Below are 7171 nucleotides of genomic sequence, written 5' to 3'. Positions count from 1 at the left end.
GAGCCCCATGCCCTAACTGACTTCAAGGAAAGGCTATACAGTTTGTTCCACGTTTACCCCCTGACAGAGGAACAGAAGGTCAGCATATTAACAGGGCAGTTAACTGGCGCAGCCCAGCGGGAGGTAAAATCATGGCCCACTGAGGAGAAAAGGACTGTGAAGGGTATTCTGGCCCGGCTGCGGGGTACCTTTGACACACGTACCTCCGCTGAGATTAAAATGAGGTTATATGGATGTAAGCAGCGGGCACAGGACAGCATCAGAGACTATGCCCTAAATCTGCAGGAAGCCTTGAGGGCTATTCAACAAACTGACCCTGGCAGTGTGCAGGAAACGGATAAGCTGCTAACAGAACAATTCATAGAAGGTCTGCTGTCTAGCGCCCACAGGGCCCAACTGCGCCTCATGTTCTTTCAGAACCTCGACCTGACCTTTGCCCAATTTAAGGACAGGGCCTTAAGGGTGCTCCGTGAATCTGCAACCAGTGGCGCTATAAACCCCCGGCGCCCTGCTATCACTTACCACCAGGAGGCGGCGCCCTCCTCTATGGACTCTGTGGAGGCTGATGCACAGGCCCTGAACCAAGCCCCGTCGAAAGATCTGCACCAACAAGTCCAGGAGCTGACCAGGAGCGTCGCGGCGTTGACCAGGACCGTCCAGGCGTTGCAAGTGGACCCGTCAAGACCCATCGAGCTGGCTTCAAGTCCGGAGGATGTCCCATGGCGTCGACAGAGGAGGATCCCGTCGTTTCGAGGGAGGCCCACAGACCGCTACGCAGAGGATGGACAGCCCATTTGCCGTCGATGCAACCAGCCCGGACACATTTCCAGGTACTGTAATTTAAACGGGTCCAACCTGGGGCAGAGGGCCAACCCCCAGGCATAAGATCACCAGGCCCTTACAATTGGCGTAATAAGTACGTTGGGGGGCGCCCGGTTTTACCCGTGGTGCTGGACGGTATCCCCATGAACGCCTTGCTGGATACTGGGTCACAAGTAACCACTATCCCTTATGTACTTTTTAAGCAGTATTGGACTGATGCTGATATCACACGGTATCCAGACGGTAACTTGAGCATCATCGCCAGTAATGGCTTACCCGTGCCGCAGATGGGGTTCAAGGAGATGACCATTAAGATTGGTAAAGTTGAACTACCGGCACAGGGAGTGATTATTGTGGACATTGACCGTCGTGAAAGTCACCCTAAAATAACTGTGGGTACTAATGTAATTGAAAATTGTCTTTCAGAGGTAATTGTAATCTTACAACAGGTGGCGGTGAATGCTAGTTCCAGCCAACAGAGAGTTCTCAACAAGGAGATAAAAGCCCTGATGAGACGGCAGCAGGTAGAACTGTCTGGTGGTGAGATCGGTAGCGTAAGACTGAGTGACCCATTCCCCATTTCCATGCCTCCCAAAAGTGAAATGATGATCTGGTGTCGGACTGCAATCGGGTTGAGAGGTAGAGACTACCAAGCCATGGTAGAACCCGTGTACTCAGACAGCAGGCCCACCATTTTGACAGCCCGGGGGGTGGTTGATGTCCGTCATGGGAGGGTGCCCGTCCGCATCCTCAACATTGGGGAGAGGGAGGTACACTTACCCAGGTACGCTACACTCGCCAAGCTGTTTGTGGTCGAACACAAAGCTATCAGGGCCGTGGAACCCTTGCCTCCATCTCCTCAGGCGGAGGGTAATGGCTCCCAGAAACAAAAGGAGGACTGGTGCCAGAAACTCCACGTGGGTGCTGACTCCACTCCCCTGCACCAAAAACAAGGAGTCTACCGGGTGGTACAGGAGTACGAGAGAGTCTTTAGTAAGCACCCGCTAGACTTCGGCAGAGTAAAGGGGATAGAACACCACATCCCCACAGGGAGCCACCCACCGATAAAAGAGAGGCACAGACCTGTACCCCCTGCACATTATCAGAACGCAAGGGGCATGCTAAGAGAGATGAAAGAAGCTGGGGTTATTAGAGACAGCTGTAGCCCCTGGGCAGCCCCCTTGGTTCTGGTCAAAAAGAAAGACGGCACCATGAGAATGTGCGTCGACTATAGACAAATCAACCGTATCACTCACAAAGACGCATATCCGCTGCCTAGAATAGAGGAGTCTTTAGCCGCACTAAAATCAGCTAACTTCTTTTCTACTTTGGACCTTACTAGCGGGTACTGGCAGGTTCCTGTGGCAGAGGCTGACAAAGAGAAGACCGCCTTCACCACCCCGATGGGACTGAGCGAATTCAACTGCATGCCTTTCGGGCTCTGCAACGCACCAGGGACCTTCCAGCGGCTGATGGAATGCTGTCTAGGGCACCGAAACTTCGAGACGGTCCTCCTTTACCTGGACGACGTGATCGTCTATTCGAAGACCTACGAGGACCATCTGAAGCACCTGGCCGAGGTGTTCGAAGCCCTGGCAGGCTATGGCCTGAAGGTGAAACCATCGAAGTGTCACCTGCTGAAACCAAAGGTCCAGTACCTAGGGCACGTGGTAAGCGCGGAAGGAGTGGCCCCCGACCCTGACAAGGTCACGGCAATCAAGAGCTGGCCAAGCCCCTCGAACATCAAAGAGGTGAGACAGTTTCTCGGGTTGGTAGGCTACTACCGAAGATTCATCCCCGGGTTCACCAAGATGGCAGCTCCTATGCAGGACCTCCTGATCGGACAGCCTAAGTCCAGGAGGCAAAAGCCGCCCTTCAAGTGGGATAAGCCGGAAGAGGAGTCCTTCCGCCAGCTAAAGATGGCCCTCACAGGGGATGAGATCCTGGCCTACCCTGATTATGGCCAGCCTTTCATTCTCCACACAGATGCCAGTAATGTGGGACTGGGAGCCGTATTGTCCCAAAACCAACAGGGCAGAGAACGGGTGATCGCATACGCCAGCCGGAAGCTGAGGCCCACCGAGAGGAACCCGGAGAATTACAGCTCCTTCAAGCTAGAATTCTTGGCGGTGGTGTGGGCCGTGACGGAACGCTTCAAGCATTACCTGGCCTCCGCAAAGTTCACCGTGTACACGGACAACAACCCGTTGACACACCTGGACAATGCAAGACTGGGTGCCCTGGAACAGCGGTGGATGGCCCGTCTCTCCAACTATGACTTCGTGATCAAGTACTGGGCAGGCAAAACCAACTCCAACGCGGACGCCCTATCAAGGATGCCTCACTTACCTGAAGGTGACGAAGACCCAGAAGAGCTGGAGGAGGTAGAACTCCCCGCGTTTCACCGGTATGGAGCCGCTCAACACTCTCACCGCGTGAAGGAGGAGGATCTAACAACTGTGATGATGAATCCCCTACCTCACCACAGCTGGGCCGAGACCCAAGATAGTGACCCTGCAGTCCGCCTGGTGAAAGATCTGCTGACCCGGGAAGACGCCCGCTTAGATCCAGATGCCCCAGAGGAAGCCAAGCAGCTATGGAAGGAGAAGAGCAAGCTGTTCCTCTACGAAGGCAAGTTGTGCAGAAGGATTGTCAACCACCGGACGCACGAGCTGACCTGGCAAGTCGTGGTCCCAAGGAGGGATGCAGCTATGGTCCTGGGGGCTTACCATGACAGAGCGGGACACTTCGGTTGGAAGAAACTGGAGTTCCTACTAAGAGGAAGATTCTTTTGGGTCGGCATGAGAGGAGCTGTAGAAAAATGGTGCAGAGACTGTGGCCCTTGTCACCTAAGGAGGAAGGACCGTGCCAGGCAGAAGACACCCTTGAGGCCCATCATCACCACGCAGCCTCTTGAGCTGGTAGCTCTGGACCATGTCAAATTGGCTCCCAGCCGGTCAGGATACATCTATGCCCTGACAATCGTGGACCACTATTCCCGTTTTCTAGTGGTGGTCCCGGTAAAGGACTTGACAGCCCAAACAGCGGCCAGAGCCTTCCAGCAATATTTCTGCCGTCCACACGGGTATCCGGAACAGGTCCTGACAGACCAGGGTCCAGCGTTCGAGGCTGAAATCTTCCAGGAGTTCTGCAACCTCTATGGCTGTAAGAAGATTCGTACAACGCCTTACCACCCCCAAACCAACGGGATGTGTGAGAAGATGAACAATATAGTCATTGATCTCCTGAAGACGTTGCCCCTGGAGGAACGCAGCCTGTGGCCAGAAAAACTGCCGGACCTGATAGACCTATACAACAATATCCCGGTGAATGCTACAAACTGCAACCCGGCTTACCTGATGCAAGCTAGACCAGGAAAGCTGCCCGTAGACCTGGAGATGGGAGTCCTAATACCTGAGGACACCTCCCCGGATGCGGACTGGGATACGGAAAGGCAACTGCAGTACAAGAAGGTACAGGAGAGTGTGGAGAAGAGCCTGGCCCAGGTGAGAGAGAAGCAAGAAAGACTCTTCAATCAACACGCCCCTGCTAGTCCCCTAGAACCTGGTGAGCAAGTCCTAAAGCGAAAAAGAAGGCTACATAAGGTGGACGACCAGTGGGAAAGGGAACCCTACACTGTACTGCAGTCTGACCACGACAACCCAAAGGTGTGCGTAATCACCAAGGACGGAGGAGAAACCACTAGTGTCGTCTCCAGAGACCATCTCAAAAGGTGCCCCGAGCAACTCCGTAGTGCAGAAGAGGATCAGAGTGACCTTGAACCCGCAGAGGACAAGGAAGAAATGATCAGCACCGTTCTCGGAGAGTTTCCTCAGTCCTGGACTCGCATAAATGATGCCATAGTGGTACCTGTCCTGCATTTCCTGCAACCGGCACAGCAACAACCAACACCAGAGCCGGAAGGTGAAGAGGAGCAAGCAGTTCCAGAGGCAGAAGAGCCTGTACCAGCAGCCCAGGAGAGTCAACCCTCTGCTGACAGTGAGCCTGCCATGCCTGCGGTAAGCCAAAGGACCCGCAGACAGCTGCCTGCCCTACCTGTACACCCAGCTGGTAGCTGCACCCCTAACGCTAGTGGGGAAAGCCAAGTCAGTCCACCACCAGACAGTGGGCTACGTAGGTCAACCAGGAGCACAAAGGGACAGATACCCGCTCGCTGGAGAATATAGAGTGTACTAAAATTGTAAATAACCCTGTTGCCAAATGTTGAATTGTTTGCAAAGTTACATGCATGTTTGGTAATACTCTGTTTCAGTTTCTTGCAGCTACCGTAAGGACTCACAGGTTATGGACTTTTTATAACCGGGACCTTGTATGGACTGCGTTCAGATCCTAACCCAGGAATGAACTAAGACTGTGAAGGACTTGGGGTAGGACAGACCCCCACCTGGTTAAGGCTCCCCGTTGTGCTGGTGATATGGACACCCGGTCACAGGCCACACTGTGACCTTAAGAACTCAATTTGTGCGTCGTCTGTCTATTAATGTTTTATTGTTATGCATATTGTCTTTGTTTACTGTTTAGTCCCGGAGTACTAAATTTCACTAGGGGGGAATGTGTCACCCTGGCCTGGATGCCACAAGTGTAATTAAAGCTGTGTCTGAGAGCAGGGGGGAGGTTCTCTAGTCAGGGGAACATTAGCATGCAATGCCTCCTGTCTCAGGCCAGTACGGGGAGCAGGCTGCCCCTATAAAAGCTGGTGCTGGGGGCAGGGTTAGAGAGAACCCAGATGACCTGTCTCAGGACTGAGACGTGTCTCAGCAGAGCAGGGACAGACAGTTGCACTGCACCTAAGAGGAAGTGTGGCAGGAGGAGAGCCACAAGCCAGAGACAAGAGGCGAAGCAAGCCTGTCTTGGCAGATAACAGACTTAATCTACCAGACTTTGGTGTCTGAGGCTGGAAGGATTCCACATCCCCCAGCAGAGAACCAGTCCGCAAGGGACTGTATATTCCTTGGCCTAAGAAGCCTGGAGGCCCTGCCACAACAGAAGGGACCAGTAAAGCCATACAAGGCTGGGAGCAGAAAGGAACCCACGTCGCAGGCCATACAGGCGAGAAAACACGGAAAGCTCAGAAACGTGGGCTGTTACCCTATCAGGAGGAGATAGCCAGAAGGAGCGCAGAAAGCACGGTAGGCCTACACCCTCACCCTGACCAGGGCAAATTTCCCCGTTGCTCTCAGACATCCAGGTCCCCTCCTAGCCGGGACTGTTTGTGGGTCAGTTTACCTGTTTAGTAAAGACCCTGGACTGCAACCTGTTGTCTGTGTGCTCCTTGCTCCTCCAGCACTATCAGCACTGGGACTCCCACTACCATCACTCCCAACATCCACTATACTGCCCTGGGGCCGCACTCTTCCCGTGGAGAGTCACACTACCCTAGCTGCACACCTCATCAGCCCCAGCGGTCTGCATGCAGCGGCGGTTCCTAATAACCGCAATCCACGGGTGGCGTAGTCGGACATTATCAGCAGAACATAGCAGACTACCATTGGCCTGACCACCCTGAGCCACGGAACCGGGTCGCCACTACTACCCCTATCGTCTCCCTATTGCCCGGATCCGAGTGCCCCACGGCCCAGGGGGCGAGTCACATGTAATACACTGACTCACCAGTGACGTCTCTAGGTGAAGTCCTTCATCTTCGCTTTTCTTCTTCATCTGGCACAGACGGCCATCACTTCTTCCAGCCAGGAATCATCTCTGCAGAAAATAACACACAGTTATCAATAACTGATCTCTTCTAGGGAATATTCCCACTCCACCCCCCGACTTCTACACTACACCAGTTGAAGAAAAAAAGCGATATAGTGCCGCCCTGCACAGTAACAGGAGCCCGCTTTTGTCCTATCCCATGGAAAACAATTTCCTAAAAAGTAAATTATATTACAGAAGTAATAATGTCTCTAATTGGACTCTAAAATAATAATGTTCCTCACTGGCCACCATAAACTAATGAAGTATGTTCCTCAATCTGGCCCCAAACAGTAATTAAGTCCCTTGTTCAGCCTGGCACCCCCATATATCCATCCTGGCCCCCCCTTCCCTGCATATATCCATCCTGACACCCCCCATATATCCCTTCTGGCCCCCATATGTCCAGTGTGACCCCTCCATATATTTATCCTAGCCCACGTGTATCGAGCCTGCCCCCTCCCATATACCCATCCTAGTCCCCCATGTGGCCCTCCTGTTCCCCCCATATATCCATCCTGGCCTCCATGTGTCCAGCCTGCCCCCCCACATATCCATCCTGGCCTCCATGTTTCCAGCCTGCCCCCCCATATATCTGTCCTGGCCTCCATGTGTCCAGCCTGCCCCCTCCCATATA

The sequence above is a fragment of the Phyllobates terribilis genome, unplaced genomic scaffold (genome assembly GCF_046119375.1).
Source record: "Phyllobates terribilis strain yellow unplaced genomic scaffold, ASM4611937v1 Scaffold_345__1_contigs__length_2012815, whole genome shotgun sequence".
NCBI lineage: Eukaryota > Metazoa > Chordata > Amphibia > Anura > Dendrobatidae > Phyllobates > Phyllobates terribilis.
This window is presented reverse-complemented; position numbering follows the sequence as displayed.